The sequence below is a fragment of the Pongo pygmaeus genome, chromosome 15, assembly GCF_028885625.2.
Source record: "Pongo pygmaeus isolate AG05252 chromosome 15, NHGRI_mPonPyg2-v2.0_pri, whole genome shotgun sequence".
NCBI classification, from domain to species: domain Eukaryota; kingdom Metazoa; phylum Chordata; class Mammalia; order Primates; family Hominidae; genus Pongo; species Pongo pygmaeus.
In genome coordinates, this window is record NC_072388.2 from 89,127,643 (window position 1) to 89,155,156 (window position 27,514).

Genomic DNA, 27,514 nt, shown 5'->3' on the forward strand with positions numbered 1-27,514 from the left:
TATTGTGTTATAGCAACACATAATGAACTAAGACACTATCCCCTCCAGCCTTAGGCAACCAATAATCTACTTTCTATTTCTATAGATCTGCCTATTCTGGACATTTCATATAAATGGAATCATACAACATGTGGGCTTTTGTGACTGACTTCTTTCACTTAGCATGTTTTCAAGTGAGCCATGTTGTAGCATGTAGTAGTACTTCTCTCCTTTTTGTTGCCAGATAATATTCTGCTACATGGATCTACCACATTTTATTTACCAGTTAATCAATTGATGGACATTTACATTGTTTCCACTTTTTAGCTACTATGAATAATACCATACAATGTCGAATAAGTTTATAAAAACATATGTCCACAGAACACAAGTTTTCTATGTGGACATATGTTTTCATTTCTCTTGAGCATGTAGGTTTGGAATTGCTAGGTCATGTAGTAACTCTATTCTTTATCTTTGGACAAACTTCCAAAATGGCTATAACATTGTATATTCCCACTGACAGTATACAAGGGTTCCAATTTCTCCACACCCTCTCCAACACTTTACTATCTCTCTTTGGATGTGAAATAGTATCATATTGTGGTTTTGATTTGCATTTCTCTAATGACAAATGATACTGAGCATTTTTGTGTGTTTATTGACCATTTGTATACTATCTTGAAAGATCTGTTCAGATTCTTTGCCCATCTTTTAATTGGGTTATTTGTCCTTTTATTACTGAGTTATGAAAGTGCTTTATATATTCTAGGTTCAAGTCCATTAACTGATATATGATTTGCAAATATTTCCCCCTTCTGTGGGTTGTCTTTTCACTATCTTCTTGATGTTCTTTGAAGCACCAAAGCTTTAAATTTTGATAAAGTCCAATTTATTGGATAAAGTTCTATTTTTCCTTTTGTTGCTTATGCTTTTAGTGTCATATTATAAGAAACCATTACCTAATCTAAGGTCATGAAGATTTATACTTATGTTTTCTTCTAAGAGTTTTATAGTTTTGCTCTTACATTCAGGTTGTTGATCCATTTTGAGTTAATTTTTGTACATGGTATGAAATATGGGTCTGCTGTGGTTTCAGTGTTTGTTTCCTCCACAACTCACATGGAAATTTAATTGCCATTATAACAATATAAAGAGGTGGGACCTTTAAGAGGTGATTATGTGATGAGGGCTCTGCCCACATGGATGGGATTAATTGTGTTATAAAAGGGCACGTTTGGCCTCCTCCTCTCTCTCCTTGCCTTTCCACGATGTGATGTATTCCTTCATGTGATGACAGTAAGAAGACCCTTTCAAGCTGTCAGTGTCTTGACCTTGGACTTCGAAGCCTCAAAATTCCAAGAAGTAAATTTCTGTTCTTCGTAAATTACCCAGTCTGTGGTATTTTGTTATAACAGCACAGAATGGACTAAGACAGGATCCAACTTACTTCTTTTGCATGTGGATATCCAGTTGTTCCAGCATCATTTGTTGAGAAGACTATTCTTACCCCCATTTAATTGTTTTAGCACACTTGACAAAAATCAATTAACCATAAACATGAAATTGATATCTGGACTCTCAATTCTATTCCATTGACCTATCTGTCCGTCCTTATTCCAGCATCTTGATTACTGTGGCTTTGTGGTAAATTTTGAAATCAGGAAGTGTGAGTCCTCCAATGTTGTTGGTTTTTTTTCCCCCAAGATTGTTTTGGCTATTCTAGGTCCCTTGAACTTCATGTGAATTTTAACATCAGTTTATCAATTACTGCAAAGAAGACTTACATTGAATTAATTTGGGGAATTTTGCCATCTTAACAAGATTAAGTGTTCCAATCTATGAACATGGGATGTCTTACCATTTATTTTGATGCTTTAATTTATTTAAACAATGTTTTATAATTTTTTGGAGCATAAGTTTTGGACTTTTTAAAAAATTTCTTAAGTCATTCATTATTTTAATGCTATTGCAAATGAAATGGTTTTCTTGATTTTATTTTGAGTTGTTTTTTGCAAGTGTGTAGAAATGGAATTAGTTTTTGCATGTTGGTCTTGTATCCTATGGCCTTGCTACACTAATGTATTAATTCTAAAAATTTTCAGTCAATTCCTTAGGATTTTCTGTATACATGAATATGTCACCTGTGTGTAGAGATAGTTTTAATTCTTTCTTTCCCATCTGGATTTCTTTTATTTCCTTTATTTCATGCTTGACTAGAACCTCCACTGCAATGTTGAATAGAGATGATAAGAGTGAACCTCTTTATCTTATTCCTGATCTTGAAGGAAAGTTTCAGTCTTTCATTATTGAGTATGAAATTGGTTTTGTAGATGGCCTTTACCAGGTTGAGAAAGATCCCTTCTATTTCTAGTTTGTTGAATGTTTTTATCACAAAGAGCTGTTAGATTTTTGCCAAATTCTTTTTCCACATCTATTGAGAGGATCATGTGGTTTTATTTTTTATGCTATTTATATAATGTTTTGCGTTGATTTTTATTTTTTATTACTATTCATTTATTTATTTATTTTGAGATGAAGTTTCACTCTGTCCCCCAGGCTGAAGTGCAGTGGCGTGATCTTGGCTCACTGCAACCTCCACCTCCCAGGTTCAAGCGATTCTTGTGCCTCAGCTTCTGGAGTAGCTGGGATTACAGGCGTGTGCCACAACACCCAGCTAATTTTTTGTATTTTTAGTAGAGATGGGGTTTCACCATGTTGGCCAGACTGGTCTTGAACTCCTGACCTCAACACCCGCTTTGGCCTCCCCAAAGTGCTAGAATTACAGGTGTGAGCCACTGTGCCCAGCCTAATTTTTGGATATTAAATCAATCTTAGACTCCTGGGATAAGTCCTACTTGATTATGGTGTATAATTTTTTTAATATGTTGCTGCATTTGGTTTGCTAGTATTTTGTTTAGGATTTTTGCATCAATATTCAAAAGAAATAGGCCGGGCATAGTGGCTTACTCCTGTAATCCTAGCACTTTGGGAGGCCGAGGCGAGTGGATCACCTGAGGTCAGGAGTTTGAGACCAATCTGGCCAACATGGCGAAACCCTGTCTCTACTCAAAATACAAAAATTAGCTGGGCATGGTGGCACATGCCTATACTCCCAGCTACTCAGGAGGCTGAAGCAGGAGAATCACTTGAACCCGGGAGGCGGAAATTGCAGTGAGCTGAGATCACGCCATTGCACTCCAGCCTGGGTGACAGAGTGAGACTCTGTCTCAAAAAAAAAAATATATATATATATATTTATTATTTATGTATATAAATTTATATATTATATATACTTATATATAATATATACTTATATATAATTTATATAATATATAAATTATATATTATATATTATGTTATATATTATATTATATATTATATAGAATATATAATATTATATATTATATAGAATATATAATATTATATATTATATAGAATATAATATATACTATATTATATTATAATATATATTATATATAATAATAATATATAATATATTATATTATATATTATATTATATATTATATAGATATTATATAAATATATAATATATAAATTTATATCTATCTATCTATCTACCTTTTTCCTCTTCTTGTGCCCTTTTTCCTTTTCTTATGCCCTTTGTCTTGTTTTGGTATCAGGATAATACTAAGATCTATAGAATTTGTTGGGGCGTGTTCATTAGTAGTTCTTGTATCTTTGTGAGGTTGCCCAGGATACTTAACTATGATATGGATGTTCATTAATTTAACCATTTCTCCTATTGTAAGACATAGGTTGTTCCTAATTATTTGCTGGCACAACTGCTTTATACACCATATTTTCATTGTAGTATTTAAATTGTAAATATTTTATAGGTACTGCCAAGTTTTGGAGAATTTTTAAATTTAAATATTGTTAGCTAATTTGCAATAATCTTATTCTCACTGCTAACATATACTATATTTTTCCTCTCCTGTGGTACTATACAAAGAGCTCTACATAGATAAACTTTCATCCTATGAGGTAGGACTATTATTTTCCCCCATTCTATAGGTGGGAAAACTGAAGCACAGAGGTTACATAACTTGCCCAAAGCCACACAGCTAGTAGGTGGTAAAACTTTGTTTCAAACTTTGTTCAGCCATGATTTAAACTGGGAGAAGTGGTGGGTAGCCTCCAAGATAGTCAAAATTCTAGTGAAAACTGAAATGAAACCTATGGCCCCGGTTCAGTATTTCTTTTTGTCATCAGTGGATGTTTTTGTGTTTTATTTGATGTTACTGATGAATGTATTTTGCAGGCTATTGCTTTGAAGAAACAGGGCTGCCAGGTTGTACACTAAGGAAGACATCTGGGTGTCCCATGCTTGGTTTGAATGGTGTCTTTCTTCCCTGCTTATCTCCTTAGAACCACAACCAGCACTCATCCCATATCAAATGTAAACCTCAGTTTGCTTCAGTCAGAATTTATTGAGTTCTTACTATTGGCCCAACCTGACTGCAGGAGTTCTTAAGCCGGGCCCATGGATAGAATTCAGAGCATCTGTAAATGTAGATGGTAAAATAATTCCATCTTTATATTTACTGGCATCCAACTAACCCCTGACGGACTAACCTTGAGCATGTCTTCCAATGATGAATGATGAATGTAGGTAACAACCCTGACATAGGATGAGCAGGGCCTGTAGCTTTGGCACCAGTAAAATCACAGATCCGTTCCCTCCACCTGACAGTCAGGGCAGATCCCTTATCCTTCACCCTCACCACTACCTTAAAATCATGGTGGTTATTAGCCTTAATTTTATTATTTCATTTTATGTATATACATGTGTATATGTATATATATATATTTTTTTTTTTTAATTGAGATGGGGTCTCACTATGTTGCCCAGTCTGGTCTCAAACTCCTGGGCTCAAGCAATCTGCCTGCCTCAGCCTTTCAAAGTGCTGGGATTACAGGCAAGAGCCACTTGCCCAGGCTATTATTTCGTGGTTTAATAACAAAGCACATTTAATGTGTTGCTCATTTATTTCATTGTTTAGTAACTGTATTTTAATATAGCTGCTTTTGTAATTTTATACATTTTATTTCATTCATTAAAAATAAATTATTCTAAGAAGGGACCAATACACTTCTCCAGACTGCCGAAGGCTCCGGGTAGCAAAAAACAGGAACTGAGAACCAGACCAAGGTTAGGCTAGTTTTGAATGAAGAGAAAAAGGGAACCTGCCACTGCCTCCATCCCTGCTTCTCATGATAGAGCATTCATCCACTTGTAGTTGTTTGAAAACGGACTTGCAACACTCTCGTTGCTCAATCACTGTGCATAATCTCAGCTCTTTGTGATGATTCAGAAGGCATTTCAGGATGTTGCCAGGTGCTGAGGGTCATCATTGGCAGCATTATTTACCACAGTCCCTTAGAGCAGTGGGGGAAGAAGCAAGCATTTGGAAATGTCCTATTTATAGAGTACCCTTTGTACAGTGTAGGGGACTTTGTTCAGAGTTCCCGCCCTGCTTCCTTGTCTCTGCCTTCTCAGCTAGTGATGATGTCCTTCTGGTGCTTAGCCCACCACCTACCCTGTGGTTTCAGCATGCCACCACGTATACTTGGCTGTAAATGCTGATTTTGGAATATATAATATTGCTTCATGGTGATTCAATGCTGCTTCTTGCTTAAGTTTATTTATTTATTTATTTATATTTTTTAATTTTTGAGACACAGTCTCGCTCTATCGCCCAGGCTGGAGTGCAGTGGTGTGATCTCAGCTCACTGCAACCTCCACCTCCTGGGTTTAAGTGGTTCTTATACCTCAGCCTCCCGGGTAACTGGGATTACAGGTGTGTGCCACCATGCCTGGCTAATTTTTGTATTTGTAGTAGAGACAGGGTTTCACCATGTTGCCCAGGCTGGCTTCTTTCTTAAGTTTAAATTAGAAATTGCCACTGGCCTTGGACCAAAGGCAACATGCTTTATTAGGTCCACAGATGTTGATGAGTTGGTAAATGTTTAACAACAAGCTTAAAAAAAAAAGAAAAGAAAGAAAGCTCTGATTCATAGCATTTGCCTATTTCTGTGGTGTAAATATTCCCACAATGGCTGATTTCAAGCCACAAAAGTGAACTCCCTGAAGGCAGAAGGCGGAATAGAGAAGAGATGTGCACAGTCAGCTCTCAGGCACCTTTCCCAGCCAGCTCCACCTCACTGCTGTGGACCTCAGAGTGCTTAAGAAAACGTGAATTCACTGTCAACTTTTAAACATCAGATTTCCCAGTCGAAATATAGATTTCTGATTTCTCTTGGGAAAATGGAAAATTGGGCAATGTCAGGCCCACATTCCTCTGTGCCAGCCGTTCACTGAAGAGGAGCTACAGATGATCCCTTTGGGGAGTGATATGGTTTGGCTCTGACCCCACCCAAATCTCATCTTGAATTGTAACTCCCACAATTCCCACATGTCATGGGAGGAACCTGATGGGAGGTGATTGAATTATGGGGTTGAGTCTTTCCTGTGCTATTCTCGTGATAGAGAATGAGTCTCATGAGATCTGATGGTTTCAAAAACAGGAGTTTCCCTGCACGAGCTCTCTTTGCTTGCCACCATCCGTGTAAGACTTGACTTGCTCCTCCTTGTCTTCTGCCATGATTGTAAGGCCCCCCAGCCATGTGGAACGTAAATCCATTAAACCTCTTTTTCTTCCTAGTCTCGGATATGTCTTTATCAGCAGCATGAAAACAGACTAATAGAGTAAATTGATACCAGTAGAGTGGGGCATTACTGAAAAGATACTTGAAAATGTGGAAACAACCTTGGAACTGGGTAACAGGCAGAGACTGGAACAGTTTGGAGGACTCAGAAAAAGACAGGAAAATGTGGGAAAGTTTGGAACTTCCTAGAGACTTGTTGACTGGCTTGGACAAAAATGCTGATAGTGATATGAACAATAAGGTCCAGGCTGAGGTGGTCTCAGACAGAGATGAAGAACTTGTTGGGAACTGGAGCAAAGATGACTCTGGTTATGTTTCAGCAAAGAGACTCAAGGCATTTTGCCCCTGCCCTAGAGATTTGTGAAACTTTGAACTTGAGACAGATGATTTAGGATGTTTGGCAGAAGAAATCTCTAAGCAGCAAGGCATTCAAGAGGTGGTATTGAAGGTGCTGTTAAAGGCATTCAGTTTTATAAGGGAAATAGAGCATAAAGTTTGGAAAATTTGCAGCCTGCCAATATGATAGAAAAGAAAATCCCATCTTCTGAGGAGAAATTCAAGCTGGCTGCAGAAATTTGCATAAGTAACGAGGAGCCAAATGTTAACCCCCAAGACAATGGGGAAAATATCTCCAGGGCATGTCAGAGGTCTTCACGGTAGCCCCTCCCATCACAGGCCTGGAGGCCTAGGAAAATAATGGCTTTATGGGCCAGGCCCAAGGTCCCCGTGCTGTGCGCAGTCTAGGGATTAGCCAATCCAGCCATGACTGAAAGGGGCCAAGGTACAGCTCAGGCTGTGGCTTCAGATGGTGCAAGCCCCAAGCCTTGGTAGCTTGCATGTGGTGTTGAGCCTGCAGGTGCACAGAAGTCAAGAATTGAGGTTTGGGAACTTCTGTCTAGATTTCCGAGGGTGGTGGAAATGCCTGGGATGTCCAGGCAGAGGTTTGCTTGAAGGGGCGGGGCTCTCATGGAGAACCTCTGCTAGGGCAGTGTGGAAGGGAAGTGTGGGGTTGGAGCCCCAACAAAGAGTCCCTACTGGGGGCCCCTACTGGGGCACCACATAGCGGAGCTGTAAGAAGAAAGCCACTGTCCTCCAGACCCCAGAATAGTCAATCCACCGACTGCTTGCACTGTGTGCCTGGAAAAGCCAGACAATACCAGCCATGAAAGCAGCCGGGAGGGAGGCTGTGTCCTGCAGAGCCACAGGGGCAGAGCTGCCCAAGACCATGAGAACCCACCTCTTGCATCAGCATGACCTGGATGCGAGACATGGAGTCAAAGGAGATCATTTTGGAGCTCTAAGATTGGACTGCCCTGCTGGATTTCAGACTTGCATGGGGCCTGTAGCCCGTTTGTTTTGGCCAGTTTCTCCCATTTGGAGTGGGTATACCCAATGCCTGAACCCCCATTGTATTTAGGAAGTAACTAACTTGCTTTTGATTTTACAGGCTTGTAGGCAGAAGGGACTTGCCTTGTCTCCAATGAGACATTGGACTGTAGACTTTTGAGTTAATGCTGAAATGAGTTAAGATTTTGGGGGACTGTTGGCAAGGCATAATTGGTTTTGAAATGTGAGGACATGAGATTTGAGAGGGGCTAGGGCGGAATGATATGGTTTGGCTGTGTCCCCACCCAAATCTCATCTCTAATTGTAACTCTCACAATTCCCACGTGTCGTGGGAGGAACCCAGTGGGAGGTAATTGAATCATGGAAGTGGGTATTCCCATGCCATTCTCGTGACAGTGAATGCGTCTCATGAGATCCGGTGGTTTTGAAAACAGGAGTTTCCCTTCACAAGCTTTCTTTGCCTGCTGCCATCCATGTAAGGCGTGACTTGCTCCTCCTTGCCCTCTGCCATGATTGTGAGGCCTTCCCAGCCATGTGGAACTATAAGTCCGTTAAACCTCTTTTTTGCCAGTCTCAGGTATGTCTTTATCAGCAGCATGAAAACAGACTAATACAGGGAGCTCAGTGCTTCTTCTGGTCCCACCCGCCTAGGCTGAGTGTCACCTGCCATTCGTCTCTATGTTTGACCTCTTTCCTGTCCCTTGGCTTAAGTGCCAAGGTTCCTCTTGCCTCTGAGATATATGAACCAAGTGATCTTATCACCTAGATTTTTAATCAGAATCTCAAGAAAGAGTTAGAGGGCCCCACATGATATTATTTTTTTAAATTGCATCCAGTTTGATCATGAAGCAGTCAAGGTTTTCCTGATGGGGTGCATGGAGATTTTATTCCATTCTTGTTGATTTCCCTCTGGGTGTCCCAATCAGTAGGCGCAAGAGCTTTTCCACTTAGGATATTTAATTAATGAGAATCGAACCGGTAAAGAATGAACTCTATGGCTGGCTAAAGGTTTTCCTATGGGAAATTAAGACCCACTAACTGGAAATGGTGAAAAGTGACAAGTTCAGAGGAAACTCAGTAGAGTCATTAAAAATGTATCAAGTCCTATACAGTAGGCAGTTGACACAGCACAGTCAAAGAAAAATAGCATCTCTAAGGTCTTGTTGGATACCATCCATGTTGATTTTGGATAATGCCCAAAAGCCTGTTTCTGGGGGAAAGACTGCTCTTAAACCTGGAATGCAGAACCCTGGGCATGCCAGATGCCTCATTATTTATGAGTTGCATGCAGACAGTGATGCATGGAGGGTAAAAGACATGCCAATACCCTCTTCTCGGTGGGGTAGAGTGCTCCTGCAGATGATTTAGGAAGTGAGGTTTGAAACAGTCTATGGGGAGAGTCCTGGAGTTACCAATGCTGGCAGGGCAGAAGGAGAAGACCATCAGAAAAGCAGTGGTAGCTATGTTAAGAATTGCATTATTATGTACTTACCTAAACGTTGGCAAGAATGCTGTTATTTAAGAATAAAATCAATTTCATTTTGGGAAAGAGAACTCCATTTTTTTTTTGAGACAGAGTCTCACTCTTTCCCCCAGGCTGGAGTGCAGTGGCGCAATCTCGGCTCACTGCAAGCTCTGCCTCCCAGGTTCATGGCATTCTCCTGCCTCAGCCTCCCGAGTAGCTGGGACTACAGGTGCCCGCCACCATGCCCGGCTAATTTTTTGTATTTTTTAGTAGAGACGGGGTTTCACCATGTTAGCCAGGATGGCCTCGATCTCTTGACCTCGTGATCCGCCCGCCTTGGCCTCCCAAAGTGCCGGGATTACAGGCGTGAGCCACCACGCCCAGCCGGGAGCTCCATTCTTAAAGACACTTTTTGTAAACGTTAACCTTGCAAAACATTTTTAGTGACTCCTCTGTGAACAACTCCATGTTGATTGGGAGGGAGAGAGAAACTCACTGCTAAACCACATCCATATGGCAGGTTTTTCTTTCTAATAATTGATATTCAATGAAAAGAGGAGAGGCTTTGTCATGGGGAAAATGTAGGTTATGAAACACAGATGCAGTAAGAGCACACTTAAAAAGAAAGAACAACACTGAGGTTTGCAGGCAAGAGATAAGGAAACATGGAGGACAGAGGTTAAAGGGAGCATTTTGGAGGAGCAGGAAAGCCCTCTAGTGATTAAGAGGATGGGTGGGATCAAAAGATACAGAAGATCAGCTTTTCAGAATTGAGTGTTTTCATTTCTCTGCCTTTAAAGAAGCATCACAAGGCCAGGCTTGGTGGCTCATGCCTGTAATCCCAACACTTTGGGAGGCCGAGGCGGGAGGAGTTTGAGACCAGCCTGGGCAACACAGCAAGACCCCATTCTCTGCAAAAACTAAAAAATTAGCTGGGTGTGATGGTGCATACCTGTAGTCCCTCTACTCAGGAGGCTGAAGTAGGAGGTTTGCTTGAGCCCAGGAGGTCAAGGCTGCAGTGAGCCATGATCACGCCACTGCACTCTAGCCTGGGTGACAGAGTGAGACCCTGTCTCAAGAAAAAAAGACAAAGAAAGAAAGTATCACGATACTCAGAAACAGGTGAGGGAGACTAAACACCCACCATTTATTAGACCCTTAATTTGCACTGGGTGCTAAGCTTCCTCTGGATATGGGGTGGACACTCCAAATAGGGGCCCCAATTCCAGTAATTAAATGTGTTGAGCCAGGCACTGCACTAAATGCTGGTGTAAGTGCATCATCTCATTGGATCCTCACAACAACACTCCATGCAAGATGAGGAAACTGAGACAGGAAATTTGCTCCTCACTGCACAGCCAGCAGAAAGAGAGGCAGATCTGCTTGGCTCCAGGGACCACGCTTCTTCTAGATGTCTGTGTCACCCTCAAAGCCTCAGATTGTATTGTGAACTAATCAACTAGTTGAGCAGAACGTTCCCCAAACACATGGTGTGGAATTGCTATTGTTCTCCCAGCACTGATGAAGAAAATTAACTCACAATAATATCAGTTGGAGATGGAGTCAGTCCCATTTCCATTTGATTTTATTCTTCCTTGATAGTTTTCTGAATAAAAGCCTGTTACTATTGCCCTGATTTCTCTTTGCCACCTCTACATTTTAAACAAATCTAGGGCAAGTCAGGAAGCAGGATGGATGCTTTTGATGCTATATTCCGAGGCACCCCTCGTCCTCCCCAGCGTGCCCAGCCTAAATTAGATGAAGTGGAAATGTTGCAAAAGGGCTGAAGGGGCCCCCATGGAGAGCAGATGGTGGTTGGGGTTATTTGAGGTTTCCTGGGGAGATTCTCTGTCTCCCATTCACTTGCAGAGAACATTATGGGCTGTCTCAGTTCCATAGGGTGGCATCCCTCCCAGCCATCCTCCCAGAGCATTCTAAAGTTTCCTTGTTCATGGGTGGAGATTTACGTCAAATCCTCATTCCTGGAACTCTGGAATACAGTCTGAAGTCTTTCTTGATATTTGGATAGCCTTGAATGTGCTTATTCTGTAACTGAATAAGTGCCTAGCATTTGGTAATACTGATTTATTATATAATTGACTTGCCATATTGGGATTTGTTTTAATGGGATTTGCGGGGGGTGCCATTTTCCACCTCTGGCCTCTTTCTCTCATGACAGCAGATCGATCTCTTCTGCTTGAGCTTTCACTCCATGGAAAAGGGTGAGACAGACATCTCTGAGGTCGTGCTGTCTGCATGGAACCAGGAGCTCCTTGTCTGTCTCTATCTCATTCCCCTCTGTGTGTCTGCACCTTGCACAGGGCTGGCATGCCATAGGCCTCAGTAAATATTTCCTGAGTAGATGAATCAATGGAAACTACATCCCATATGCTTTGACTATAATGTCCTTGCATTGTCTCCACTGAATGAGAACCAGGTATTCACATGACCTCCCAAAGTAATTGTTTCTTCTGACAGCCCCAAGTACTACGAGCCAGCCATAACACTTGTCTAGTGTTTGCTCAATTGAATTTTCACCAGTGAGGCAAATACAAAGGGCTTGATTTTCATAATGAAACTGATTCTATTTCTTGTCATCTATGAGTCAACATCAGAGTATGGAGTACTTGCTTAACTTGCTTCCTCTTCCTGTGGCTAAACCAGATCAAGTCCTAGCTCACATCAACTCAAGTCCTAGCTCCAGTCACCTGGAAGGAGACAAGACTCAGTCCACATGTCAGGGGCAGCACAGCATCACTGGGTTTATTTGGCACCTGGAGAATGATAGTCTTCATTATCAGGGACTTTTCTTTTTTTTTTTTTTTTTGAGATGGAGTCTCACTGTCGCCCAGGCTGGAGTGCAGTGGCGTGATCTCGGCTCACTGCAAGCTCCGCCTCCCGGGTTCATGCCATTCTCCTGCCTCAGCCTCCCGAGTAGCTGGGACCACAGGCGCCCACCACCACGCCCGGCTAATTTTTTGTATTATTAGTAGAGACGGGGTTTCACCATGTCAGCCAGGATGGTCTTGATCTACTGACCTCGTGATCCTCCCGGCTCGGCCTCCCAAAATGCTGGGATTACAGGCGTGAGCCACCGTGCCCAGCCTATCAGGAACTTTTCTAAGAATTAAAGTTTTGTCTAGAATTGTGTTTGTCCCAAATTGTTTTTATCTTAACCATTTTGGTGAAAGCATTTAAAATAAATGGATTACATGTTATCCCACCTCTTCAAAAAATGTGTGCCAAATATAATTTAAGCCCTTTTGGATGTTTGAAGTTCATCTTTATGGGCAGAGAATCACAGCGTTTCTGTCAAAAAAGGCAACACCATCAAGGAACCACTGCAGCTAGCTTTATTTGTCCCTACATTAATCTGTGATATCTAGAGTCCTTTCTTTTCTCAGATATCCTTTTGTGCTGAGATCAAGTGGCTCTTTCTAACAGGGGTGCACGGCACGATCTCCTAGAAAACTAAAAAAAATGTATAACTGCCATGATGACTTGACTGAGCTTTTGATTCAGTAGCTCTGAGGTAGAGCCTTGGTAGCACCATTTGAAACAAACACCAAAACTTCCTAAAGCGATTCTGATTTTTGCTCTTCCTTGAGAGTCAGTGTTATAGTCAACATATCTTCTGCTGCTTCTAATCAGCTATGTTATTTTTTTTCAGATGTATTTGGGTGAAGACCCCAGAAGGGCCTCTTTTTACTTTTTCCCTAGTAAGTTAGAGCAGTTATTCTCAAACTTGTTCAGACGGTCTAAGAGTGGAAAAACTTAAGCTGGTTTTTTTTTCTATTCTCTCACTCAACAACAATCAACACAGAAGGCTTCTGCGACCAGACGTGTGAGGGTATTATCCTACATATCAAGCAAGCCGGTGTCCTCTGCAGCAAACACCAGCTGGAAGTCTTCTAATTCAGTTCAGTTCTGACACTATGTATCTGGAGATAGAGTCAGATCTCACAGGTCGAGGGCTCAGTCCCTAACCTGCCCCCCACCTTCAGGTGTCAGTTGCAGGCTCCATGTTTGACCTGTGCTTCTGACTGACTGGCAATAAATCGGGTCCCACAGCTCTCTCCTTGGGTTTGCTTACTTTGCTGGAGTGGCTCACAGAACTCAGGGAAACACTTAGGTTTACTGGTTTACTATAAAGGATATTACAAAGGATACAGATGAAGAGATGCATAGGATAACACCTATAGGAAGAGGTGTGGAGCTTCCAAACCCTCTTCGGAATGAACCACCCTTCAGGAACGTCCATGTGTTCAGCTATCTGGAAGCTCTCCAAACCTTGTCCTTTGGGGTTTTTATAGAGACTTTATTATATAGACATGATTGATTAAACCATTGGCCATTGGTGATCAACTCAGCCTTCAGCTCCTCTCCCCTCCCTGGAGGTTGCGGTGTGGGGCTTTAAGTCCCAACTCTCTAATCATGCCTTGGTCTTTCTGGTGACCAGCCCCATTCTGAAACTACCTAGGGGCTGCCAGTCAACAGTCAACTCATTAACATACAAAAAGACATCACATTAGAGATTCTACAGATTTTAGGAGTTATAAATCAGGAATCAGGGACAAAGACCACATATGTATTTTACAATATCACAGGTGGTGAGATGCCTGAATTCTTAGTCCTCTTTGCAAAATACAACAAAACATAATAAATTATTCTCTTGTGAAAACTAGGAACAATTTTATTAACAGTATGTATGACCGTGTTTTCTGTATTATCTTAGTCAAGGCCCTTTTGCTTGCAAATATTAGGAACTCACCTGAATCAGCTCAAGACAAATTGTAGATTGTATTGTAAGGATATATACACGGGTAGTTCATGGAACTGCAGAGCAGGAAGCAAATTTGAGACTCACAACAGTGCTAGGCCAGAAAGTGGAGAATCAGCAAGAATTGGCGGCCATATTCTTGGGTTCTTGCCTTTGCTTCTCTCTTTCTTTTGCTTTTGACTTCTGCTTTCTGCTTCTTCTCATTCTTGGCTGCTGATCGCCACCCCCCAGCCCTGAGTTTTTGTCCCCTCAGTTGAAACAACTAACGATGACTGCCTACTGTTTCTTAATCCCAAGTTACATTCCTGAGAGAATCTGATTGGCCAAATGTGGGGGTCAGGTGTTTATCCCTTGTCCACTCAGGTGAATTTTGGGGGCTTGGATCCAGCAGCACAAACATGGCTGCCACACAAAGTACTCAGGGAAGGGGAGTGGGAGATGAAACCCAAACCTCGTTTTCTATATTTTGTTCTACCTCTTAGCATAAACCCTCCTTCCTATACACCCAGAAATGCCTCTGCCCAATAGAACCAGCTGTCTTAGTTCATCTTGTGTTGCTATAACAGAACTGAGACTGGGTAATTTATAAAGAAAAGAGGTTTCTTTAGTTTATAGTTTTGGAGGCTGGAAGTTCAAGGGCGTGACCCTGGCTTCTGGCAAGGGCTTCCATGCTGCATCTTAACTTGGTGAAGGTCAAAGGGGAAGCAGATAGGCATGAACCCCAGGGGCATTCTGGCTTTATAACAACCCACTGTCAAGGGAACTGATCCATTCCCATGGAAACTAATCCAGTCTCACCAAAGCGAGAACTCACTCAATGCCACAAGAATGACATCAAGCCATTCACGAGGGATCTGCCCCCGTGACCCAAACACCTCCCTCTAGGCCCCACCTTCCACCACCACCACATTGGGGATCAAATTTCAGCATGAATTTTGGTGGGGACATATTCAAACCATAGCCAAACAATAGCACCAGCCATCTCATTGACTGTCACAAACTGTATTCCCCATCCCTGATGGGAGAATATTCAAAGTCCTGTTGAGCTGCAGCACGCAGGGGCTCACGCTCCCCAGATATGAATGCTCACCAGCTGCCATTTGTGGACTAAGCAATCAGGTTAAGCCATGCACAACACGCCCAGTATACAATACTGGAAGAAAAACAAGACAATCGCAATAAACCATTCCTCTTTAGAAAAAGGAATAGGGTATAGGAACCCCCATGTATCTCTCATCCAGTTATTAGCCATTAGTAATGAGTATATAATGAGGGGCAGAGGAAGGGGAAATGAAACTCTTTAAATCCAGACCTACTCAAACTAACATAAGCAAACAAGGAGAATTCATCACAAGGATCCAGGTCTCTCTCTCTCTCAGTGTTCCAGGGCAGAAACTTCCATCCTGGGGAGGGGATGACTCTGTCTGTCTCTGGGCCTGCATCTCATGCATCTGCCTCATGTGTCTGTCTCTATGCCGCACGTGCCACACACTCACCTGCAGGTTCCTCATAGATTTTAAAATGTGAATTCACAAAACCGGGATGTTCCCAAGTACCACGGGGGTCACACATCATTTCTGGTAACACAGGGAAGACAGTGTATTTTATTAATGGCTATTTCATTGGCATTTATTATTTATTTCCATTTTTGTTTATTTAAATGGCACACAAAAATACTCTGATTTCTTGGCTCTCATTGCTTAGGGTGAAGTTAAGTTAAAGTTTTGGAGTGCTATAATTTATATAACAATATTAAGCACTTGACCACCCAGGCTGAAGTTCAATGTGGTCACATCACAGAGAAAGCCCTTCTGGAGACCATGAAAACCCCATCTACGGCTGGGCATAGTGGTTCATGCCTGTAATCCCAGCACTTTGGGAGGCCGAGGTGGGCGGATCACCTGAGGTCAGGAGTTCGAGACCGGCTTGGCCAACGTGGTGAAACTCCATCTCTACTAAAAATACAAAAATTAGCCAGGCATGGTGACAGGTGCCTGTAATCCCTGCTACTTGGGAGGCCGAGGCAGGATAATCGCTTGAACCCCGAAGGTGGAGGTTGCAGTGAGGTGAGATCATACCACTGCACTCCATCCTGGGCAACAGAGTGAGACTTGGTCTCCAAAAAAAAAAAAAAAAAGAAAACCCCATCTACATTGCACTGGGGATGGAATTGTCCCCCTTGATTTATTTCTCTCTCATTACCAAGGAGTACTAGGATTCTACTGCAAATCTTTAGAAAATAATTTTGTATTTACCTTTGAAATTAAAGAACAAGGCTGGTTGCAGTGGCTCACGCCTGTAATCCCAGCACTTCGGGGGGGCCGAGGCAGGTGGATCATGAGATCAGGAGTTCAAGACCAGCCTGGCCATGATGGTGAAACCCCATCTCTACTAAAAATACAAAAATTAGCTGGGCATGTTGGCAGGTGCCTGTATTCCCAGCTGCTTGGGAGGCTAAGGCTTAGAATTGCTTGTACCCAGGAGGCGGAGTTTGCAGTGAGCCGAGAGCACGCCTGCACTCCATCCTGGGCAGCAGAGCGAGACTCTGTCTCTATTAAAAAAAAAATGAAAAAATTAAAAAAAATCACCTACTATTCAGAGTGACCACTTATGTTTTTGTGCGATTCTTCCCAAACACTGTGTATATGGCTGTAACATAGTTTAGATGAGACGTTTTTAAATATGTTAGTCCACTCTGCTTTCTCAGTCAGTAGAGTTTTCTCAGCGCAGCTGAACTTTCATGTGAGGAATGTTCAGGACTGTGCATTGCCTCTGACATTGTTAGGAGCAACTGCAGGTGTAGAGGCTGTCAGACGTGGAACTCTTCACCCTTATTCAAGATACCCCTTGGTGGCTTTGTCAATGTCCTAAATAAACTCTGCTGCATCTTGTTTCTTGTTAATGACCTCTTTTTCCTACAAGTTGAATATATGAAAAATTCCAAGAAAAATAGAATGCTCATGGATTTGGCTCCAGGAGATTGAGGATTGATTTATCCCTAGAGTGAGTTATTAGAAAGGTGTTTCTGGCTCAACAGTTGGCTGTATATATAGCATCAAGTTTCCCATTTGGGACAACTAGGGAGAAAAGTGCTGATTGTTTAGACAAATGTTGAGGACTCTAGACGAAAGTCATCACGATTGCACAGCAAAGTAAACCCTGCGTAATTGAAGCAGCAAGCCAACAGCCGTGACAACCTGACCACACAGCAGATAAATAGACAATAGGTGGGTGAGGTGTTCACGGAATTCTTCACGAGGATCTGGGACCTCTGCTCAAGGGGGAGGGTCCCAAAGCCACATCCTTTCCCATACCAAACCAACATAATTTTTCCTTCCAGGGGAGGCAAAAAGCAGGGCAGACCGTCCCAAATTTGTGCTTATTTTGTTTTGACATACACACGAAACTCACATCTCCTTCCCTGATGGAGACTAAGAACCCAACTAACCATGCAGCTCTGGATTCTTCTGAAGCTGCTGTTCTATTTGCACATTACCTAAGGCTCAGCTTGCTCCTGCCCTTCCCATCGCAAGCCAATATTAAAATTAATTTGTATGTTAGGAAGTACAGAGGGGCCAGAATAAAGTTTTTCTGGAGTCGATCCCACTTTGGAGTTAATAGCATAGATAATATACACTTGGATAATTAGGGTTTAGCCAGAGTAAAAAATAACTCAATGAAACTAAAAATATCTTCATTTAGGAACCTTGATGTAAACAAGTGAGTCCATGTTTTCACCCAAGAAACTCTATAATAGGTGCCGTGGCTGCATTTTGGTGACCTGTTTATCACTGGCCAAGTCTCAAACCTCAGCAATGCTGGCCCTAATGACATCTAAACTGGAAGCTGATTCTGCCTGAAATTACATTCAACAAGCTACTTTTTGGCTGGTACTGGTGACCTCGGGGACATAAGGCCTACTTCTGTTTGCTGGAGAGAACATTGCCTACCTAATAGAAGAGGAAGGCCTAATCAGTCCCAAGGATGTTAGGGCAGGCCGCAAAGTGTGAAGCGGTGGATTGAACAAAGGAAAGCAGTAATTTCATCAGATTAGTAGTGGCTATTTTTATAACTTTGATTTGTCCATGTGAAACACAGGAATGACTCTGAAAAATAGTCTGAAGACCTGCAACTTTTAAAATTGTATTTGCATCTCAGCACTAGGTTTGTTTGTTTGTTTTTCGTGGGACGGGGCCTGGCTTTGTCGCCCAGGCTGGAGTGCAGCGGCGTGATCACATCTTACTGCAGCCTCCAACTGTTGGGCTCAGGTGATCCTCCCATCTCAGCCTCTCGAGCAGCTGGGACCACAGGTGTGTGCCACCATGCCCGGCCAATTGTTTTATTTATTTGTAGAGACAGAGTTTCACTATGTTGCCCAGGCTGGTCTTGAACTCTAGGGCTCAAGCAATCCTCCCAACTCAGCCTCCCAAAGTGCTAGAGTAACAGGTGTGAGCCACCGTGCCTGGCCAGCACGAGATATTTGAGTCAAGCAGATGCTTCCACGTGCTTTACAACTAAGGAGGTTGCAGTATATGATGGAATTATGTCATTCGAGGTTCTTCAATCCCCTGTGCAGTTTCTCAGTCTGTGACATGGGGTGATAATAATCACACCTCAGAGTTGTTCTGAGGAGTAGACCAGGTGACATAGGCAGGGTGTTTGGAACCATGTCTGCTTCACAGTGGGCGCAAAATACATTTTTGCCCCTGTTGTTCAGTCTCTCTCTGAAATCGCTTCTGGCACCAAATGGGCAGGAGATTTGATTTCTCTGAAATCTTGATCTGAAGCCCCAGCACGTCTCCACTCTTATATCTTGTCCTGGACCAGTGTGTTGTCCTCCGTATGGCAAAACCAATACTTAGACGAGGGGGCAGGGGCATCACATTCAGAAATTCTCCCATCGGGTGGGACACAGGAGAGGGACACAAGACTACAAACTGGGTTCAGTGTATACTGCTCTGGTGATGGGTGCACCAAAATCTCACCAGTTGGCCGGGCATGGTGGTGTAATCCCAGCACTTTGGGAGGCCGAAGCAGATGGATTGCCAGAGCTCAGGAGTTTGAAACCACGCTGGGCAACATGGTAAAACCCCATCTCTACTAAAATACAAAATAATTAGCCAGGTGTGGTGGAGTGCTGCTGTAATCCCAGCTACTCAGGAGGCTGAGGCAGGAGAACCACTTGAACCCGGGAGGCAGAGGTTGCAGTGAGCTAAGATTGTACCACTACACTCCAGCCTGGTCAACAGAGTGAGACTCCTTCTCCAAAAAAAGAAAAAACCTCACAAGTCACCACTAAAGAACTTCCTCATGTAACCAAATACCACCTGTTCCCCCGAAAACCTATGGAAATAATTTTTTTCTTTTTTGAAATGAAGTTTTGCTCTTGTTGCCCAGGCTGGAGTGCAATGGCGCGATCTCGGCTCACTGCAACCTCTGCCTCCCAGGTTCAAGCGATTCTCCTGCCTCAGCCTACCAAGTAGCTGGGATTACAGGCATGTGCTACCACACCCGGCTAATTTTACATTTTTAGTAGAGACGGGGTTTCTCCATGTTGGCCAGGCTGGTCTCGAGCTCCCCACCTCAGGTGATCCACCCACCTCGGCCTTCCAAAGTGCTGGGATTATAGGCATGAGCCAACGTGCCCAGCCGGAAATAAAAAATTTTTAGAAAGAAATCTCCCCATTGAAATGGACTCCTCCAGATCTATACGGGCTCCAGGAATTCCCTTTAAGGCGGAATGTACAGCTGTGATGTAGAGCTGGTAACAATACCAGCCAGCATACAGAAAGCTCACGGGCTGCAGATTCAGCTGATAACTCTCTCATCAACTATAGTATCTTCATTAATTGATGTAAAATTGAAGCTTAGAAGAATCAAGTAAGAATCTTGCCTGTGCTGCAGTGCTGGGTGGCAAAGGCAGGATTCGATCCTGGATGATTGGACTCCAGCACCCATCATCTCAATCCCTACCCTATGCAGCCACCTTCAGGATGTTGTCTTCTCTCCTGTCTCCTTCCTGGATATTGGGAGTCAATGACACAGACAGTAGAGTCTCTCCCATGAGCCCCTATGAAATTCTTCCCATTATTCCTCATAGCCTCTGGGAAGTGGTGCTTTTCCGCAGAGCTTCTCAGTCAGTATGGCTGTGCTGTCTTAGATGTTAACACTGACTTTCTATCTCCCTGTGAGTTGCTGTCTTCCAGTTGAGTTGCCAAGCTTTCATCTAAGGTATTAGACATTAGATTTGGGAGAATTTTAGTTCTGTTAACATTCTGGGATTTTTTTCCCCCAACTTTTATTTTAGATACAGGAGGTACATGTGCAGGTTTGTTACATGGGTGTATTGCACTCAGGTAATAAGCATTATCCCCAATAGGTAGTTTTTCAACCCATGCCTCCCTCCTGCCCTGCTCTAGTAGTCTGCAGTATCTGTTATTCCCATGTATATGTCTGTGGACGCTCAATGTTTAGCTCCCACTTATAAGTGAGAACATGCAGTATTTGGCTTTCTGTTCCTGTGTTATACACTTAGGATTATGACTGCCAGCTCCATCCACATTGCTGCAAAGGACATAATCTTGTCCTTTTTTAAGGCTGCATAATATTCCATGGTGTATATATATAATACCACATTGTCTTAATCCAATCCACTGTTGATGGGCACCTAGGTTGATTCCATGTCTTTGTTATTGTGACTAGCAACCTGAGGAACATACAGGTGCATTTATCTGTTTTGAAAAATGATGTATTTTCCTTTGATATATACCTAGGAATAGGATTTCTGGATCAAATGGTAACTCTAAGTTCTTTGAGAAATCTCCAAACTGCTTTCCACAGTGGCTGAAATAACTTACATTCCCACCAATAGTGTATAAGTGTTCCCTTTTCTCTGTAGCCTCGCCAGCATCTGTGGGATTTTAAGGGCAATCTGAGTTATTTTATCCAGGACCTTTTCCCCTGAAAAACAATGCAGGTATTTTTGGAGATTCAAATACACATAAAACTGGAGCATCCTGTCCACCCCAGAGAGACAGACAGATTTTCTTTTCTTGGGGGACGGAGTTTCGCTCTTGTTGGCTGTAATGCAATGGTGTGATCTTGGCTCACTGCAACCTCCGCCTCCAGAGTTCAAGCGATTCTCCTGCCTCAGCCTCCCGAGTAGCTGGGAGTATAGGTTCCCACTACCTTCCCCGGCTAATTTTTGTATTTTTAGTAGAGATGGGGTTTCACCATGTTAACCAGGCTGGTCTCAAACCTGGGACCTCAGGTGATCTGCCTGCCTTGGCCTCCCAAAGTGCTGGGATTACAGGCGTGAGTCACTGCACCAGGCCCAGACAGTTTTTTGTTGTTGTTTCTCTCTCTCCTGGACCAGAGAGATCTCTAAGTGTATCTCCTACCTCTAAAGACCTTGCCTTTTCAGCTTCCATTCTCAGCAGCTCAGTGAGGCACGGGCCATACCCAGATGTATAAGATCAGTCTCTAGGCTTCCTGAAGACCCTGTCTTTCCTCTTCACATTTCTGTTGGGCAGGAGTCAACTTCTCTTGTCTCTTTTTCTCTCCTGATCTTACCCTTTTCTGACAACTCATTCATCTCGCTCCTCCACTCAATTTTCCTTTGACATGAATTTTTCTCTTCTCTGCCGAGCATCCTAATCTTGTTCTTCCTCAAGGACACCTTGGAATAAAAGCCTGGCATGTCCCTGAGTGCCTCCTCCTCCTGTGAATGCCTTTCGGCCCCTCCCTGCATTCTTGTTGGGTGTCAGGAACTGAGTGGTTTCTGGGCCTTCTCTCCAGACCCCTCTTCCTCTCTTAAAACAGTAACATCTTTGAAATCTATGATCATATAGGCCCTTCTTTGATGAGTTTCTGGAAACCTCACTGAAAACACGTTGTCTGAAGACCGTTTTCTCTCTTGGCACAGCAGCACCCTGAAGGCAATAAGACACCTTGTCTCTGTCACACATACATTCCTATCTTTGGGGACTCTTGGGATTTGCTTGATAATAGTATCTTTTTTATGTCTTTGAAGACTTTCAAAGTGAAAGTCTTCACTTGATGAATCCTGCCAGAATTGTCTCACAAAGGTGATGTGCATTCTGTTTCTTTCCTGGGCCACGTATCCTCCTGGGATGGTCAGATTAAGCCCAAGGGAGATGCCATCCTACCCAGGTTGGGCAAGGAAGGTGGAAGAGTCTCAGGGGTCCCTTTCCATATGAGGTGTCACTGTCTTGAACTTGGGGATCAGCTACTTTCTTTTCTTTTCTTTTTTTTTTTTTTTTTGAGAGAGTCTCACACTGTCACCCAGGCTAGAGCGCAGTGGCATGATCTTGGCTCACTGCAACTTCCACCTCCCGGGTTCAAGCGATTCTCCTGCCTCAGTGTCCCAAGTAGCTGGGATTATAGGCACCCACCACCATGCCTGGCTAATTTTTGTTTTTCGGTAGAGATGGGGTTTCACCATGTTGGCCAGGCTGGTCTCAAACTCCTGAGCTCCAGTGATCTTCACGCCTCGACCTCCCGAAGTGCTAGGATTACAGGCATGAGCCACCAGCCAGGATCAGCTACTTTCCAACTCCATTTTGCTACATTAGGTAAATGGGTTACATAAATAGGGTGAGGTTGGGTCCATCCATCCATCCAAGGCATTCAGCAGCACCGTGTCTCTCATTCACGCAGGTCCTCCTGTCTCCTGATTGTCCAAGCTCCTTTCTGCTTCAGGCCCTTTTCTTCTCTCAGCCCTTTTCTTCTCTCAGCTTTTTATAAAACTGTGTCCCCATCTTCAGCCTCACCTGAAGACATGAGATCTTCTCTCACCCCCTTGGTGAAGTAGTCTTCACCTCATTTATTCCCTCTAGAGTCCTTACCTGAAATCACAGATGTTAGAGGAAAAAGGGGTCCCTTGACTTTAATATACAGGATAAATCAAGTGACAGAACAACCAACATTGGAGCAACACAAGTTTTTATACAGTTGATGGGGACATTCTGTGTATGCAAACTAAGTACAACCCACCCTGTGGCCCTGGACTGTGGTTGTTGAGGGTACCAGGGTACTCATGGGTTAGAGTCCCAAGCTGTGAGTCTTTAACTACAAAATCCATTGTCTCCCCAAATCAAGGAAGTTGTTTTTTTTTCTTCTGGCCATTTTTCTTGAAGACCCTTGAATCTAACTCTAAACAGACAAGGACAGGCAGCAATTTGTGTCCAAAGAGAGCCCGGCACAAGGGATCTGTTTATTTTATAGCTGTAATTTCTGCATACGAAAGAAAAGGTCCTAGGTTAAAAATAATAATAACAGTCCGACAAAGGTTTTGTGCTTCCTAGTAAGACTGCATGATGTTCCAAATCATTGTCTAGGCCTTAGCAAAAGCAGGGGCATAGAAGGAGGTTTTCTATGGAGACAAGGAGCCCTCCAGAGACCTGGGCAGGCTGAGCCGGCAGTGCTGGTGTCAGGAGGCCAAGTCCTGGTTGGGTCTGAATTCTTGGGTGTCTGGTTCTTCTGACACTAGTTATCCCTTTGACCTTGGGCATTCCATCTCCCTGGGTTTCAAGGTCTTTGAAAAATGAGGTGATTCAATCAGAATAGTTCTGCTCAACTCCTATAATACCTGCCAACTCCCTTTTTATGTCAAAAATAATTTATGAGCTGGGTGCCGTAAGGCCCCACAGTAAACACAGAACTTCTGAAGAGATCTCATTTTGACATACTGTACCATCTGAAATGTTTTCCACATCACATACTAATATGCAAAATAAGAAAGGTGCTGGGCACAGTGGCTCACACCTGTAATACCAGCACTTTGGGAGGCTGAGGCAGGAGGATCACCTGAGGTCAGGAGTTCGAGACCAGCCTGGCCAACATGGTGAAACCCTGTCTCTACTAAAAATACAAAAATTAGCCAGGCGTGGTGGCTCATGCCTGTAAATCCAGCTACTCGGGAGGCTGAGGCATGAGAATCATTTGAACTCAGGAAGCAGAGCTTGCAGTGAGCTGAGATCTCGCCACTGCACTCCACCCTGGGTGACAGAGTTAGACTATGTCTTCAAAAAAAAAATTTGTGATACTATCATGAAATTTTATAAATATTTATTATCCTGAAATGAAATTTTATAGGTAACATAAACTATACATATATTTCAGAAAGACATTATACTGCCCTAATTATAAAAGAACAAACAACAGAAAACATTTATAGTAAAATAATATGGGCCAGGTGCGGTGGCTCATACCTGTAATCCCAGCACTTTGGGAGGCCAAGGTGCATGGATTGTTTGTGGCCAGGAGTTCCAGACCAGCCTGGCCAACATGGTGAAACCCCATCTCTACTAAAAATACAAAAATTAGCTGAGAGTGGTGGTGCACGCCTGTAATCCAAGCTACTCCAGGAGGCTGAGACAGGAGAATCGCTTGAATCCAGGAGGCAGAGGTTGCAGTGAGCTGAGATCACGCCACTGCACTCCAGCCTGGGAGACAGACTGAGACTCCATCTCAAAAAAAAAAAAAAGTATATAAATATATAAATGCTAGGGTCTGACTCTAATGAAGTGCTCAGGTGTTTGTACCTACAGCTAGGCTGACACGGGTGCTCTGTACTGCACACCACTGCTTTACTGTCCATGATGAGATTGCCTGAGATGGTGCACATTTGGTTACTCTTAAAGTACATGTTGGCCGGGCATGGTGGCTCACGCCTGAAATCCCAGCACTTCGGGAGGCCAAGACAGGCGGATCACGAGGTCAGGAGATTGAGACCATCCTGGTTAACATGGTGAAACCCCGTCTCTACTAAATACAAAAAATTAGCTGGGCGTGGTGGCGGGCGCCTGTAGTCCCAGCTACTTGGGAGGCTGAGGCAGGAGAATGGTGTGAACCTGGGAGGCAGAACTTACGGTGAGCCGAGATGGCGCCACTGCCCTCCAGCCTGGGTGACAGTGTGAGACTCCATCTCAAAAAATTATATATATACATGTTGAGCCTTCCCTCAACTTATAGGGCAGTTGCCTGCCTGGAAATTTCAGTAAACGTTACAATTGTGCAAAAACAAAGAGTGTGTTTATTTGTAAAACAAGACTTAGGTTCGGCTCAATACCCATGCAATACCTGCAACTGAGGATTCTTCCCGGGGAGACCGCAGCTTGTTGGCATGGCTCAAGAGTGTGTGAACTGCAAAATCCAGCCTGGGAAGGTGGTTGTGTTCATCAAGCCCACCTGCCCATTCTGCAGGAGGACCCAAGAGATCCTTAGTCAATTGCCCATCATAAAAGGGCTTCTGGAATTTGTCAACATCACAGCCACCAGCCACACTAACGAGATTCAAGATTATTAGGAACAGCTCACCGGAGCAAGATTGGGGCCTCGAGTCTTTATCGGTAAAGATTGTAGAGGCGGATGCAATGATCTAGTCACTGTGCAATAGAGTGGGGAACTGCTGACACAGCTAAAGCAGATTGGAGTTTTGCAGTAACCACAGAGCAGGCCACATGCTGACTTTCCTCCTCAAGAGCTGGATGGCATTGCATGTGATGACAGCACTTCCTGGTGGATGAATTTGAGGGGTACAAACAGCTTTTTTCTTCTTTTGCCTCGGTATTTAAAAGTGGATCAACTTGCTCTTGACCACGGGGCCAAGAAGGTTGACAGGCCATCTTGGTTTTCTTCTTGATGTGCTCTTTGGTTTTCAGAAGACTGTGACAAGTTCTGGCCTAGGATTTGCTCACTCACCCTCAATTGTTCTTTCTCTTTGGCACGTGTTTCTTACTGTTCTCCATGTGTTGGCATGCCTCTGCCTCTAAGCCACTGTTTTTCAACTATGTTTCTACAGACTCCTTCTCCACAATGATGAATTCATAGCTGGTTTTCTGCTACTGCCCATTAGCTGAAATCATTTTTCCACTTGACTTTATGGAGTTGGTGTTATGAAATCAGTGGGTATTTTGAATGTGTTCTTTCAAACTACTGCATCTCTCTGGAGACTCAACCCCACACCATCCCATCCCACCTTGAGAATCACTGCTCTGAACCAGTGTTGTCCACCTTGTCCTCTCACAGATCTCATAGGAAATGTTCAACAATTCTGTGAAAGGTCTCAGGACTCAACTGGAGAAATCATATGAAAAGTTAAGCATAGTTGGTCTTGCTGTCATATGGATCAGAGGCACAAGTGCAGAGGCTGTGGTCATGTGGAACACTCTGTTATTTAAGATGGCCATCCAGATAATCCTGAACACTGTATATTTATTTGATTTAGAGTACCAGCAAAAATTAAAGCACAAAATGTAAAACATCTGAGAAAACTTACAGCCCCCTACCCTAAGAGTGTATCTGTGAAAGTGCCTCCAATGCTTTGAAAACTTAAGAATCCCTTGGGCCAGGCACGGTGGCTCACGCCTGTAATCCCAGCACTGTGGGAGGCCGAGGCAGGCAGATCACGAGGTCAGGAGATCGAGACCATCCTGGCTAACACGGTGAAACCCTGTCTCTACTAAAAATACAAAAATATTAGCCGGGCGTGGTGGCGGGCTCCTGTAGTCGCAGCTACTCGGAAGGCTGAGGCAGGAGCATGGCGTGAACCCGGGAGGCAGAGCTTGCAGTGAGCCAAGATTGCGCCACTGCTCTCCAGCCTGGGCGACAGAGCAAGACTCTGTCTCAAAAAAAAAAAAGAATCCCTTATGAAGTTTGCCTCCTTCTAGATTTGTAAGATTATTAATTTCCTTCTTCAGTCTCTAGTGAGAATGTTTCTTTTCTAATAAAACCTATAGTTGAAAAAAAAGAATTAGGTTCTAGGCTCAGATAAATGCAGACATGTATACATAAATATCCAGTGAGACATTTGGAAGTTGTACAGGATGCAGGACTTCCTTTTCTTTCCTTTTTTTTTTTTTTTTTTGAGGCGGAGTCTTGCTCTGACACCCAGGCTGGAGTGCAGTGGTGTGATTTGGCTCAGTGCAAGCTCCACCTCCCAGGTTCACGCTATTCTCCTGCCTCAGCCTCGCGAGTAGCTGGGACTACAGGCGCCCGCCACCACGCCCGGCTAATTTTTTTGTATTTTTTAGTAGAGACGGGGTTTCACCATGTTAGCCAGGATGGTCTCGATCTCCTGACCTCGTGATCCGCCCACCTCGGCCTCCCAAAGTGCTGAGATTACAGGCGTGAGCCGCCGCGCCTGGCCCCTTTTTTTTTTTTTTTTTTTTTTTTTTGAGAAAGGACTTGCTCTGTCACCCAGGCTGGAGTGCAGTCGTGCAATCACG

The 27,514-nt window shown here is 43.4% G+C and overlaps 1 protein-coding gene and 1 pseudogene across 1 annotated transcript in view; both read left to right on the forward strand.

Moving 5' to 3' along the window:
• Positions 1 to 27,514, forward strand: part of KCNK13 (potassium two pore domain channel subfamily K member 13) — a 127,201-nt gene that overhangs the window by 21,443 nt on the left and 78,244 nt on the right. The window lies entirely within an intron of this gene.
• Positions 25,411 to 25,731, forward strand: LOC129013328 (glutaredoxin-1-like; annotated as a pseudogene).